General features: G+C 42.0%; 2 long non-coding RNA genes across 10 annotated transcripts in view; one reads left to right on the plus strand and one right to left on the minus strand.

The window, feature by feature from the left end:
• Positions 1-14766, minus strand: part of LOC309619437 — a 109294-nt gene that overhangs the window by 33494 nt on the left and 61034 nt on the right. The window lies entirely within an intron of this gene.
• The window catches only part of LOC309619378, an 85199-nt gene that overhangs the window by 9308 nt on the left and 61125 nt on the right, over positions 1-14766 (plus strand). For 2 of the 9 annotated variants that reach the window (XR_014238909.1, XR_014238910.1), the window contains exon 2: positions 1467-10496. The exons of 1 other annotated variant lie outside the window; for it this stretch is intronic. This is a non-coding gene — a long non-coding RNA (uncharacterized lncRNA). Of the gene's footprint in view, positions 1-1466; positions 12738-14766 lie in introns of those variants that run through there. 6 more of the 9 variants (XR_014238908.1, XR_014238913.1, XR_014238914.1 and 3 more) reach the window with 6 other exon arrangements.

Genomic DNA, 14766 nt, shown 5'->3' on the forward strand with positions numbered 1-14766 from the left:
ACAGGGCATGGCTCTGGAATAATTCACATGGGAACTTGACTTCAGTTTTGCCCTTTTTTTTTGGCTGTCTGGCCTTGAAGAAGCTTCTTAACTTCTCTGATTCCCACTTTTCTTTCTATTCAGTAGGAATAATATCTTCTGTCTTGTTGAGTTGAGCGAATCTTAAATAAGCATGTTTGTGTATCATTCAGAGGTCTTCACTGAAACACGGGCTTACCCCAGTTGCCTTAATCACAACAGCAGTTTATTAAGACGTGCAGAGGGACCACAATCTCTAGGAAGGCCTGGAGGCTATGAAACGGGAAGGCTTCCCAAATAACACTACCAGTGCTCCCGGGAGATGCCCAGGCCCCATCGCTTGACTAGTCCGAAGCCTGCAGTGCCTCATTAAGGCTTCTGACATCGCTGCTTCTGAGAGCTACACTTCTCAGGACACCGCCTTCGTTGCAGCCACGCCTTCCAAACCAAAGCCTCTTGTTCCCTCTGTTATCATCCCTGAAGATCTCTCTCTGGTCCTGGCAAGGCCCACCCTCTCCAACCCATTTTCCTCCATCTTGTTGTTAAGGCTGATTCTACCCTTGGATGAAATTCAAATTCTTCAAGAATAGAACAGTGTGACCTTGGCAGGAAGCACCGGTTTTTCCTGCAACCTCACCACTTTACCCCCTCACAGCCCTAAGTTAGTACCTTATCCCCCACTGATATAAAGCCTACACTATCTTTAGACTACCTGCTACATTGCCTTGTCTAGTCTGAGTCAAGTTCTGTTACCAGCTGAGCCACCACCTGGATGTTCTTTGATTCAAATTCAAATGCTTCCAAGGCCTAGACCAGTGGTTTTCAGCCGCTGGCTGCAGAATGAAGGAGGGTGGGACGCTGGGCCTTGGAGAGTCTGATTTAATTAGTCATGAGTGAGCCCAGATACAGGCATTTTTAACAGCTCCCCAGTTTATTTCAGCAGGGGAACTGTCTTCTAAAATCCCATCAAGGTTTTACTTAATAACACTGAAAGTTTTAAGCAAGGAGTAAAAATTGAAAGCATAAGATCAAACAAGAGTGGAAGAGGGTAATATACTCCCAGTCTCTAACAACTATCTGCAAATATTAACTTTTGAGTTAACAATTTTGCAAGTAGGGACAATGAATTAGGCTTTTGGGGCCATTTCAGCTTCTGGGTTTGAAATGTGAATTCTTCTTGGTCATTGTGTACCTATTAATATTGAATTTAAATAGAAAATGGGCGGGGGGAGAGAAGGAGTCTTTACAGGATGTGACACAATGCCTGGTAGTCTAGTCTAAGATAAGTGAGGAATGGCAGATTGTAAATTCTGTTTATCTCAAATGTTTGGTTCATTCAATAACAAGCCACCTTTTGACAAAGTGATTTGAGATAAATATATTGACAGCTGTGAGGATACCAGGGTGTTCATTACTCATCCCTGACTTCACATATCTCTTTTCAATAGATTTCCCTGTATATTCACCATTCTGAACTGTCATTTACAGTGATATGAAAGGAGCAGGAGGAGGGAATCAATATGCCTTCAATGATGGAATAGGTAAAATGTTATAGAACAATGGAAATAACATCTCAGCATGACTCACATCATGTACCTGAATCACCAACATTGTGAAGGTGCGGGGTGGATAGCTGTGTGGATAACTATGAGAACAATTGTATTCTACTGCTGCTGCCTTTGTGGAAAAACCATGAGAAGACTTACCCCAAACTGCCATTTGGTACACAACCAGGCAGAAGTGCAAGGGCTAAGGAACAGAAGGACCCCACCAGTTGTGGATACTTGTCATTCCTTTATGGCCAATTAACATTTTAAATCCGTGTCCCTATGGTGGGGAATCACCCATCTCCCACTATAGAAGCTGAGAGTGTCAGACACTTATTTTGCTTCCTGCCCTTGTAGCTAGAGCATGGGCATAGCTACCTGACCCAGGCCCCACCAATCACAGATAACCTCCAGACCTAGAATTAGAAGCCCAGTGATCAGAAGTGACATATGATGACATTAGGCAGTGGTTTTTAGCAGACGGGTCCAGCCTCAATGGCATTTGGAGCACAGGCTACAACATTGAGGGTGCAGTGCTGGCAGTGGAGAGACATACACTATGACAGAGCTGGCTTTTAGACCTCTCAGATACTTGATAAGCTACCCAATATTCTTTTAATAAAATTTTTCTTTTTTCCTTAAATGACCTTGCATTATTGCAGTCATGTAATTGCCACTCTACCTCAATCCTTGCCCCTCTGTAACCTATTCTCAATGGAGGAGCTAGAGTCTTCCCATGAAAACGTCAATCATAATATTTCTCAGCTCAGAACCCTCCAATGGCATCCCCTGTCACTCAGAGTAAAAGCCAAAGACTTAGAGTGGCCTAAAATGTTCTATGTGGCCCCTCTGACTATACTGTCATTACGGTCTCTCCCACTCAAATATGCTTGCCTCAAGGACTGTTCACTTGCTGAAATTCTCCCTGGAAAGTTCTTCCCCCAGAAATCCACATGACTCACTCCCTCATCTCCTTTAAGCCTTTGCTGAAATATGCCTTCTTGGTGAAGACTTCCTTGAAAACACTCTCCAAAAATGCAAATGCACCCCTTGACATTCCTTATATCCTTTCCCTGCTTTAGTTTCCTCCATAGAACTTATCAGCTTCTGTCATATTTTATACTTGCCTTATTTGTTTATGTTAATCTCTCAGCCCCCACTAGAGTGTAAGCTCCAAGACGGCAGGGATCTTTGTTTTGTTCACTGCTGCATCTACAGTGCCTGGAAGAGTGAGTGCATGGTGTAGATTAGGTCCTCAACAATTATTTGCTAGATGGATGGATGGATGGGTTGGCGGATGGATGGATGGATGGATGGAGAGGATGTTAATGATTAGTGAAAAGTATAAGTTTACCTGACAAAGGGAAAGCAGCAGGAATGAGAAGATGAACTTGCAGAAGCAAACTAGAGCTCCACTTCCACTGGAGGGTACTGAGCTGAGAAATGTTATGCCATGTTTGATATCTTGTGAGGGATGGTCAAAGACATCTGAGGACTCTTTGCTTTTGCTTTTTAAGGAGTAGGCTGATTTTTGCTGGTTCACAAGGGCCAAGAGGAAACCAGCAATCAATCTTGGTTATCAGAAATTCTGATCATGGAACAACTGTACAAATTCATTTGAGGAAGATCTGGTCAGTATAATGGCAGTAATAGTAATAGTAGCTTACATTCATCGAGTGTTTACTGAATGCTGGGTACTTCTTTAAATGCTTTATGTAGACTATCTCATTTAATCCTTACAACAAATATATGAGGCAGGCACTACTTTTGTCTTTCCCATTTTGCAAATAAGGTAATCAGAGGCTAAACAATTTGCCAAAGGCCAGGTATCTAGAAAGATTTCATTTAATTATTTGGCTATGTTTTGAGATGAGACAAGAAAAAAAATGAGACTGATCTGGCTACCCAGGATTCTAAAAATGACCCTACAGAATGAGAGATACCAAGTATGATGTTGTGGAACATGAGCAGGCAGATGGGGTTTGAACATCGGTTTTGCAACTCACTGTCTGCATGGCTTTAGACAAGTTACTTGTCTCTGAGTTGATTTCCTCATTTGTAAAATGTAAACTCACATGCTCCTTGCAGAGTTGTCAAGATTAAATAAAATCACACACGGAAACACATATAATGTCTGGCCCAGAGAAGGCACTCAAGAAATGACATTACTACTACTACTACTACTACTGCTAATACTATTACTATTATTACTGTTATTGTTATTATTGAAGGAATTCAGAGTCCATCCAGCCTCTTGGCTCCATACTTGTGAATGTCCCTGTGTGTGCTTTTCAAACATTAGCCAATAGCATTTAGAATCAACTAGACAACAATCTAAAAGTACAAATTCCTGAGTTCCACAAGTCTCACTCTTGGATGGAAAACTGACATTCTTTTAAAGAACTCTAGAAACAGAGAGAAACTCCGTGCCTCCTTTCTAATGTTGTATAAGCCAAATTCCTTATGGGAAACTGATGCCTCGAGCAGTGTGGCCTAATGGTTAAGGGAGTAGGGTCTGGAGTCCTACTGCCTTGGGGTCTTAGGTCAGATGGACCTCTTTGTATTTGCCTTTATGTGTAAAACTGGGATAATGATAACTCTTACCTCATAAAGATGAAGCTTAAAATAAACACGTAAAACAATTAGTAAGAGCTTGGCAAAGATTAGGTTCAATAAAGGTTAACTATTATCATTTGAATTCATTTTCCATTCTTTGGGCTTCCACTGATGGAACAATTTAAAAAAAAAAAAAGTGGAGATTTTTCCACTCCCAAACTTTGCAAACAAGTATCCCTGTTTGGTCTTCACACGGAAAGAGACAACACGCTGAGCCCACTTCTGACAGGTCCTGTGCTGAAGAAGTTCAGGCCTGCTGAGCAGTTCCAGACTCATCTTAAAGAGCCTTTGCCAGTGTTTCATATATGTAAACTTAGGAAGGTATTCTTGATAGCTAAACTAAATCTTACAAATTAAAATTCCATATATGACAGTGTGTAGAAAAGAGCAGGTGCATTCATCTTCCCAGTGCTCTGGGGATCCATCAGTTCCTTTCACTAGTCACTCTTACGTGCCAGAGGCCACTACAGTTTTGCTCTGCCCAGAATCAGGTCTGCATTCTTGGCATAACTGCTTTCCCTTATCAACTTTTAGAGGAAATGTGACCTCTGCAAAGACACCTCTCCCATACAGAAGAGTTCCTCTTACCCCTGCCCCACACCCAGATGGCTTCACCTTCACCCGACCATTTCCCCTCCCTCAGCCCTTTGTGTACTTCATAGCTCTCATCACAGTACATAATCACATAACTTATTTTCTGCTTTCTTGTTTCCAGGCTGTGCCCCTCCACATGCACACCTGTCTGTAGCTACCAAGAAGCCAGGGATCACATCTCTCTTGTTTCCTCCTTTGTCACCAGCATCTATCTCAGGGCTAGGTCTCAACACCTAGCAGCTCTCAACAAATATTGGATAAATAGTGAATGAATCTAAAGACGCATTTCCTCTGGACTCTTCTATCTGGAAGAAAAGGTGAGGGATGGACCTGAATAAACAGTAAAGGAACAAAAACTTTAGACACAACCTCTGTAATTTCCCAGAGTGTGGCCATGAGTGAGCTTCATATCCAAACTTTTAAGATCCTTAAATGAAGACCTCCCACCTTAAATGTGAAAACCAGTAGCTACACAGAGGCTGGTGAAGTATTGAAGTCATTAGAAGGGATTATGTGTAAAATACAGTATGATCTTTTATTTTTTTTTTAAAAGAAAAAAGAAAAAACTTTGATGAAATCAAATCTAAAATCTCCTGATCTTTCTGAGAGGAGAGAAACTGGGTCCTTTCTTCTCTTTACCATTTTTGCCATTTTGATGTTTAAAGTCAAACTGTACCCTCGGCTTCCAGCTGAACCATCCTCTGTGCCCTGTCTGCCCTCATCCCCCTACCCAACCTATATGAATGAGTATTAGAGTTGGAGGGACTTTGAAAATAATCTTGTGCAATCCTCCTTTTTGTTGAAGAGGAAAGAAAGTCCAGGCCACACTGTGAGAGGGTCTCAGGAACCGGAAGGGGTCTCAGGTCGCTCGACTCCCCTGCTAACCCTCCACTCCTCCATGTCAGATTCATCTCACTTTGGACTTATCCCCTCTGACTCTCCAGGGCCAGATCCACCTTTCAGCCCCAGTACAATCATCCAGGAGGCAGCTAGTCAATATCCTGTCTACTCTGAAGACAAGAACAACCCCGCAGATGTCAGCCAGACCTTTCTTTTCTGGCAGCACTAAATGAGCCTTCCTTTCTCCAATCAGTAAGTCCAGCCAGAAAATTTCCAACCAGGAAGTGTTCCATCTCTGAAGACAGTTCTTTCACTCCTTAATCAATCTGGGTTCACTCTGTAAGTCTGAAAGGCAGTGAAAAGCCCCACAGTGTACATTCTAATCCTCAGAAAGCCTTGCTTTTCTCTCCCTGAGATGCCGAGGCCAGAACATTCTCAGTCCTCTTTTGCCCTACCCCCGCCTCCAGAAGGTGAGAGGACTCCCCCAAATGCTTTGGTGAAGAAAACAAGAGGTGTAAGTCCTGACAGGCCATCGAGAAGTTGAGGGAAGACAGAGTCCTCATGCACAGCCAGTCTGGGGCAGTGCCCTGGACCCACACAGACCCTGGAGTTTGGTGGACAGAGTTGAGTTGGTTAGTTCTGCCTTCCCCTCCTTTCTGTCTACCTGTACGGCAGAAACTGAGATGGGCTGAGAAATCCTTTGCTATAATCCTTTTCTCCCTAGAAACTCTGTTCACTCAACAACAAACCCCATGGGTCATTCACTTTTTTCACATGGTTTCATATATTGCCTAGTCCCAGTCTATTCTTGATTTTTTATCGGTTGGTTTGGGATTTTTTGGCCAGTGTGTTGGGAGGAGGCAAGGAGGATTTGATGATTTTTAAGACAAAGTGTCTCACCCTCATCTCAATCTCTAAAATTGTCTTTGAGCTCATTTTCCCTTTATCACTTGAGTCATCCACTCACCAGTACCAGTCTTTCAGTTGTTTGTTGATTTTATTGTTACTGTTGTTTATGGGTTTTTGTTTTTGTTTTGTTAATGTAAGAGAGTTATTGATTTTAAGATAAGGAGACCTCAGTCTCCAAAACTGCCTATGCCTGAAGTTATATTCTTCACAACACTCTAGTTTTTTAGTACCTTCACTGGTATCAACACCATGTTCCCTCAATCTGTGAGCTAAGATTACCTTTATCTCTTTTGTCTTTTCTCCACTTGGTCACCCATTCTTCTTAAAAGAGTTTCTCATAAGAACTTACTTTTGATAACTTCCAGCTTTGTATTAGTCATAAATTTTAGAAATTATTGGCATGAACTCTTGTCAAGATGGTGTTGTAAGTTCAAAATTTGAGGCTTTGTTTTGCTCCAAAGGCATTGTTGTGATACATAAAATAGAAAAAAAGGAAATAGAAAAGCATGGCCGGGACTTCCCTGGTGGCGCAGTGATTAAGAATCCGCCTGCCAATGCAGGGGACATGGTTCAAGCCCTGGTCCAGAAAGATCCCACATGCCGCAGAGCAACTAAGTCCACAAACTACAGCTACTGAGCCCACATGCTGCAACTACTGAAGCCCTCGCGCCTACAGCCCGTGCTCCACAACAAGAGAAGCCACACTGATGAGAAACCCATGCACTGCAATGAAGAGTAGCCCCTGCTCAACACAACTAGAGAAGGCCAGTGTGCAGCAACGAAGACCCAATGCAGCTATAAATAAATAAATAATTTTTTTAAAAAAAAAGGCATGGCCATGTTCCAAACAAGATAATTATCTCTATGAGCTATAATCAGAGGAGAAAAAGTGGAAAGTGGGACCATTGAGGTCTGAACCATAAGTGAGCAGAAGTGGCCAGGAGTTCTAGCTCCTGTGGGATAACAGGAACCAAAATACCCCTGAGAACCCAGGGACAGAAGCGAGGCCCCCTGCTGGTTACCAATCCACAGCCCCTTCTAAAGGGACAGTGCTAGGAAGCCATATTTTGGACCATATCACCCTGCCCTACTCCCTCCAAAACTGCTGACTGGACCAACGGTGGGCTCCTTACCCAAAGGCATCCAAGCCATAGGGCTTCTATGAGGGGCCATGAAATGAAAAGTTTCACCAGATGAAAAGGAACTGGCCCTATAAGATTCTGGACCCAATGAAGTTAAATTGGGAAATATGTGAAGAGGTAAACAATTTTCGGTGCGAACTAAAGCTGAAAGATCCTGAGACAGAGAGGAGACAAAAGGGCTCTGATGGATCACAGTCAAGCCAAAGTCATGAGGAAGGAGAAACCCTGAGATCACAAAACTTACAAGCTTTAGAGTGGAAGATGAAGATGCAACTTGATAGCTGAAAGAGGAAACCAAACCCATAGAGAAATGTGGAGTCATGATAATGTAGGAAAGAAAGCAAAATCCTACAACTCGCACCACAGAGATCCAGAGGAGTGCTGGCGATTGCCGGGGTCTTTCTGATTTCAGCCTCCAGGAGACACAGCTCTGCGGTCATTTCTGCCCTTTCTCCCAGAGGCTGCTTGTTTGGCTCCACCTTGGTTACTATGAAGCTTGGCCCTGGGCTTGGACCTCTACTTCCCTGCTTTCACGCATAGCTTTCAGCTGTCTCCCTTCTGCCACTCCAATTACTTGAAGTTCTGTGTGTGAGACTATTCCTTACAAGCAAGAAAACTCAACCGAAACATATGTTAAGTCACTTAATCACCCCAACACCATAAGAGGTAGGAATAATATTCCCATTTTACAAATGAGGAAACTGAGGCTATAAACATTAAGCAGATGGATCACATAGCTCCTGGGCTGGTCATTTGCCTGTTTGCTCTCATACTTATTTCCTGGCCTTCCTCTGCTTTGCTGGCTGTGCAACTGTATTTCCTAGGTTTCCTTGCCAACTGGCTTCTGGCTCACAAAGAGGTTCACTGGCAAGAAATTGAAGAGCTGAAGGAAGGGAGAAGCCAGGATATTTTTCCCCCATGCTTTGGGTAGCATCTCTGGCAATAACTGCATCTTCTTCATGTCCCAGATCCCACAAGAGTGCCTTTCTTCCATGTTCCCAGTTCCCATCCTCCCTTTGACTCTTTAGGCTCCTACTTTTGCTATTCTTTGGGTGTTCTCATTGTCTCCTGTTTAGCTTTTTACTTCTTTCATTCCGTTTGTAATTTGTTTTCTGTATTAAGTCTCATCTAGTAACTGGCATGGCTCTGTTTTCCTGAAGGGACCCTGACTGATACAGCAGTTACTGAGTGGCTAAGTGAGGATTCGAGGTTCAGTCCGTTTGATTCCAGAACCCACACTCTGAAGAACACATAACACTGACAATTCAATGACAGACAGATTTCTCTGGACTTCAACTACAAACTAGTGAGGTTTCCTCCAGAGGAAGCTTGTAGAGAGGGCTTCTCCCTTTGTGTTTTTACTACTCAAAGTCACATGCTAACTTTACAATGCCACCAATCCAAAAATCAAAATGCGGCCAGAAGAGTTCATTTCTAAGGGCTGCCTCTGGCACCACAACTCTTTAACTTGTTCTGTTCTGATTCTGTTCCCTAAACCCTCAGGGCCAGTCTAGTAGCTCTGGATTTGCTGCCAGAAGAGGAGTTCTCACAACACTGAGTGTGCACCATTGAGGCAAGCTTAAATCTCATGTTGCGCAGTAGGTTTGCACTGCTTGAGAGCAATACAGTCTCTTCCTAACACTCTTAGTTTCTTGCCCCTTCCCTAAGCTTCAACCCTTGGAGACCCTATCCTTTCATGAAAATCTGTCCTCCTTGCACTCCCTACTTGGTCTAAGTGTTTTGTTTCTTCTCATTCTCCCTCTCTCTTTCTCTCTGTCACTCTCTGCTAGATTCCTGGATTTCTGACCATCTGATCTCCCAGGCCAGAATTTACCTGCTAAGGTAAATCATGTATCAATAGTCCTCTGTTGGTCAGTCATCAAGAACCACATTACTCCTGACAAGCCACCACCATCTGTTTAACATTGCACTAAGGTCTGCCTTACTGTACTGTATTGCATTTAGGGGAGCCTAGAAGTAGGTGAATATCAAATTTCTTAAAACTAGATACCCTGTCCAAGGGAGCAGAATGTTCAGATCATCTTCCCTGAAAAAAAAAAAAATCAAGAAAGAATTCTCAACTTTATGGTCTTTAAATAAACCCATAATTGCTTCCCTAACTGTGAATGCCTCCTGCACTTGGTCTCAATCCTTTAAATACTAAATTTAGTCCATTCGTCTGTAAAGGTGGATAATTTCAGCATTCAAGTAACAAGTGTACGATGGAAAATATACCAAACTCTTGAGGTTTGTACTACACAATATCCTGTAACGACTGACGAGTGACAGTCTATGTTTCACAGACCACAGTTGAACGGTCTGTACGATCATTTGTAAAAATAACTTAAGTCTTATAAAAATGGATGCTATCTTTGGCATCTCCCTCTTTCCTCCCTCCAGCTACCACCTCCCACATCCCAGCTGTCTCCTAATCCTATGAGGGTTCTTGTTTCCCCAAAAAGCTTCTGTGGCTTCTCTGTTCTTTCCCTTTCCCTCTCTAAGGGAATCTCAACATTACCAGGGACTAAAATGGATGGCCACATGTCACAGAGAATGAAATATCTTTTCCCAGCCCGTGTCTTCTGAGCTGACCTAGAAGCCTAGGAGCCATTCCACTGAGACAGACGAATGGACCACATGACCTGAGGAAGACTCCTCGCTAGCTCCTACTCACCAATCAGGTCTTGAGCAAAGAGTGACATCCTTGAAAAGATATTCTCCAACCTCCAGCCTAAGTCAGGGTCTTAAGAGTAATTATCTCAGTTTGTAAATATATCTTCCTCTGCATCATCTGGATAATTACTGTCTACCCCGGTAGGCTGTAAGAACCGTGAGTATTTACGTCCCAAATTGTATTTCACAAAAGTGGTATTAGTGGGGGTGTCTGTGGCAAGTAAATGTGGGAAGAGTCAAATTAAGCAAATTTCTTGACTGTAGGACTTCTTGGAGTCTTTAAAATGCTAATGTGTGTTATAACCACCAGTGTTTCACAAACCATACTCACCATGGAGCCTTTTCTCATAACGCACGTTGACATTTGGATGAACTAGTGTTCTGTGGAATATAGTTTGAGAAAAGCCAGTATAAAATGAATTACAATTTCTGCCTTTGCTCTAACATGACAGCAGACTGGTAATTGTAACTAGCACACAGGTTTCAAATGACCTTGGAAGCTACGGTGGAAAACTGTGACAAAATTTCATTTTTGTCACAGAAAGAGATAGTTGGGCTAAAGATAAGTTTGAGGAAGATACCCAAAAAAGGGAAGGGGGATAAGAAAGAAAGGTGGTTTACAGAATATGCAATAATGGAGTTTCAATTAAAGAAGAAATCATGCCAACTAGCTGAGTAAAAAGAGAACCGATAAGATTCTCCCCAGTACTTGATACTGATGAGTGAGAACCAGTATGGCACCTGCGGCTGGTCCAAGACAACAGGGAGAAGTGTGGGGACCTTGGGTCTTCTGGCTGGCCTTCACATAATAACTAGCCATATGGTCGACTTGTTCGTGATAATGTGAATTTCAAGTTCCATAGGGTTACATTATTCAGGAACACGGAAATGTACAAAATTACAGTTAACTTAAATAATATAAAATATATAAAAATATATTATTTTTAAGCTTTTGACAAAATCATTTAAATATTTTAAAAATGAAAACATATAAGTACTACTGTGAGCTATTGTTATATGTGTGACCTGGAGATAGATATTTATTGATATTCCAAAGGGCTGCTTCAGATCCTTTGTGGAAGTAGAGGTGTACACTTAATAAATAGATGCAGAAACAATTATTCTAAGCTTTGTGGCTAATAAAGTGATGTCTAGGAGGTTACTATGGCTACACATTATCTTTTAGAGTTAATCCAATGAGTAGAGATTTTCTTTTTGAATATACGTTCACAGCAAGACACGTGATCACATGTGAACAAAGCGAACTCAAAACCTTGTTTTGAAAATCAACTAGCATTTAGTTTTTCACTTTAGCCAATCAACTGAGAGGACAGTTCTTATGATGAGGACTCAAAACAGCATTAAGTAAAATTTACTTTTTTTTTTTTTTCATTATACAACTTTCTTATTTCATTTTTCTTGAATAATTGAAACACCAGTTTCAATTATGGAAACTGTTAGAAATTGGCAAAACAAGCTTGTGCATATTATTCTTACAACTTTAGAAATGATGCTAATCACTAGCCCCCATAAATCCCATATCTCAGTTAACCTTTCATGTGTATTCATATTGGTATATAATAAATACATATATGCTATTTAAATACAGTATACATAGTACTATCTGTAGTATATAAATACAGAATAAAGATGAAATTATACTATAAATGTTTTATAATCTATTTTTTACTTAATAATACATCATGACTATTGTTCCAGTTGACCAAGTTTTAAACTTTGAATACTCATAGCACTTGTTTTGCTTTGAATTACTCTCTTACTCTTTGCTACAGGTGTGTGATGCTTTCCAACTAGTATAAAGAGTGATTTAGGAGAAAAAAAGAGTGCTTTAGAAGCAAGATTTGGGTTGTGTCTTCCTAGCCCCTGATAGAGTGACAGGTACATTAAAGCTACCTAATAAGTGATTATAAAATTAAGTTAGTGAGTGGTTCAGTATATAGCTGACCACTATTTCATATTTGACTATTTCATATTTCATAAAGTATTAAGGTTTGGATATTTTACAAAGTCATCAAAAAGTCATATGGGCTATGTAAAACAAAAAAACCGGGTTTCCCTGGTGGCGCAGTGGTTGAGAATCTACCTGCCAATGCAGGGGACAAGGGTTCGAGCCCTGGTCTACAAAGATCCCACATGCCGCAGAGCAGCTAGGCCCGTGAGCCACAATTACTGAGCCTGTGCGTCTGGAGCCTGTGCTCCACAACAAGAGAAGCCGTGATAGTGAGAGGCCCGTGCATCACGATGAAGAGTGGCCCCCACTTGCCGCAACTGGAGAAAGCCCTCGCACAGAAACGAAGACCCAGCACAGCCATATATAAATAAATAAATAAGAATAAATCATTAAAACAAACAAACAAACAAACAAAAAAACCTAATTTGTTATAAACTCTATTCCCATTTGTATTCAAATTTTTATATACAAAAGTTAGTTCTAATGACTGCAACATTTACTACCTTTAACATCAATGGGAGCATCAATTATGTAAAAGGCTTAGTCTGGTGTAATTTTCAAAATCTGAAAATCTCTTGATGTTTTAAGGAGTTCCAATAAATAAAAATCAGGCTCACAAAGAATCAAATGGTCCAAAATACCAACACAATGCCAATGTGTTGGCAATGAATATTTTTCAGCAAACTATTTTCTGTAACAATATATTCTTCTTATTTTTTGACAAGGAGAAAGATTAGGAGAGAGACAAGTAGAGCCAACCTAGAACTGAGCTATCTCATAGACTTAGTATTCTGGACCTCAAAATCTCATATATCCCACTAGAAACATTAAAACTTCTAAACCAGACAAATTTCTAACCCCAAAGTTAGCAGCTGCAAGGCCATAAAATTTACTTTTTTATGTATGAATAACAGAAAGAAATACGTTAGCTGTTGGAGAGTCTGAAGACTTTCAGACATTTGCGTTATTGCTGAAAACAAACTTAATCCATAACTTAATGTAGACTATTTCTGGGTACATAAACACACATATATAGTGCAAAGGCAAAAAAAAAGGAAGAGAACTTTGGAAAATGCTAAACAATGGGGATTAGGCTTTTCTCTGGTTGTCTTTTATGTTGACCCTGGAATCTATCTTCAATTTAAAAGATTAAGAGAGGTTTAATTCCAAAGGATGGTTGCCTTTTAAAAGGGTTCTTGGGTCTTGACACTTAGATGCAAAAGCAGAATTTGCATAGTCTGGACAAAGCAATGGTTAGAAGATTGTTTTAAGCCTCTGTGTTCCTGAGATCATGGCCATTTCGCTAAGTTCTGAATTGAGGAGACAGAATATTGGGTGAGAGGTCAGAGAAAGGTCACTGAGGAAGGGAATGAGGACACGTTGGTAAGGGGAGGAGGGCTGGCTGGCTGATCACGGGATCAAGTGCAAATCCAGTCCACTTTCTCGTGCTGCGGTCCCCTGTCTGCTTCTTCTCCATCTTCCCAGGCTCGGGGAATTCCCTCAGCAATCCCTTTTGGGTCCAGCCACTTCTACATCCCTGACTCAAGACCTATCCTCTATCAACCTTAACCCCTCCAGAGGGAGTACCCAGTTTAAACTTCCTCAAGGGGCCTGAAAACATGAAAGCTCTTTACTTCCCATCCCAGAGGTATATGTGTATGTTGGGCTGGGGAGGGGGCTGGGGGCGTAGCGGGGTGTTTTTCAGCACAGGCTGTTATGTGAGGGCCTTTCAGACTTTAGAAACATGGTACTGGCCTCTCTTTCCTGAGGGGGTGAGTAAAGAGACACTGAGACTGGTAAGCCTTCTCAACACCTCACTCTACTGTGTGAGGAATAAGACCTCTCTGTTCATTTGGTCCCAAGCCTTTAACCAGATTGCCTGCGCACTTAGCTGGGCTCCTGGGAACTTGCTGAACCAGCTGCTGTCCCAGTGCCTGCTCCACCTGCCTGCTCGCACTTTTTGCTCTTGCCTCCTCCAGCTTTTGGACATTGCCAGCTTGCTCCCATACACGCCTCAGGCCTGCTTGCTCTGAAGTTGTCCAAATGTACTCCTCTGGGCCTGGCCCCAGGATTCCAACTCTAACACAGTGCCAGAAAGGTCTCTCAGGCGCCAGGAACCACAGCCACCTTGGGACATTCTGGTTTCTTTCTGCGGAGGCAGACCAGATACCTTTCAGAAGACAGCCCCCAGAACCAGATGTGGCTTCTGCCTGTGTCTTCAGGGAAAGGAAATCTCTCCTTGAGGGTGACAGAGGCATGACTAATTTGATTTGTAGCCTTATTATCAGTTCCAGAGCATCCTGGGGACTTACTGTGGTCACCAAACCTTGGCCTCCTAACCCACTGCAGGAGAAAGTCAAGCTTCTCTCCTCCTCCTCTTAGGCTCAGCCTGGCTATTCACCCCAAAAGGGAAAGCTGGGGTTGGGGCCACAGGGCTTGAACCCAGCCTGGAGTT

Source organism: Balaenoptera borealis (assembly GCF_965194805.1).
Source record: "Balaenoptera borealis genome assembly, chromosome: 2".
NCBI lineage: Eukaryota > Metazoa > Chordata > Mammalia > Artiodactyla > Balaenopteridae > Balaenoptera > Balaenoptera borealis.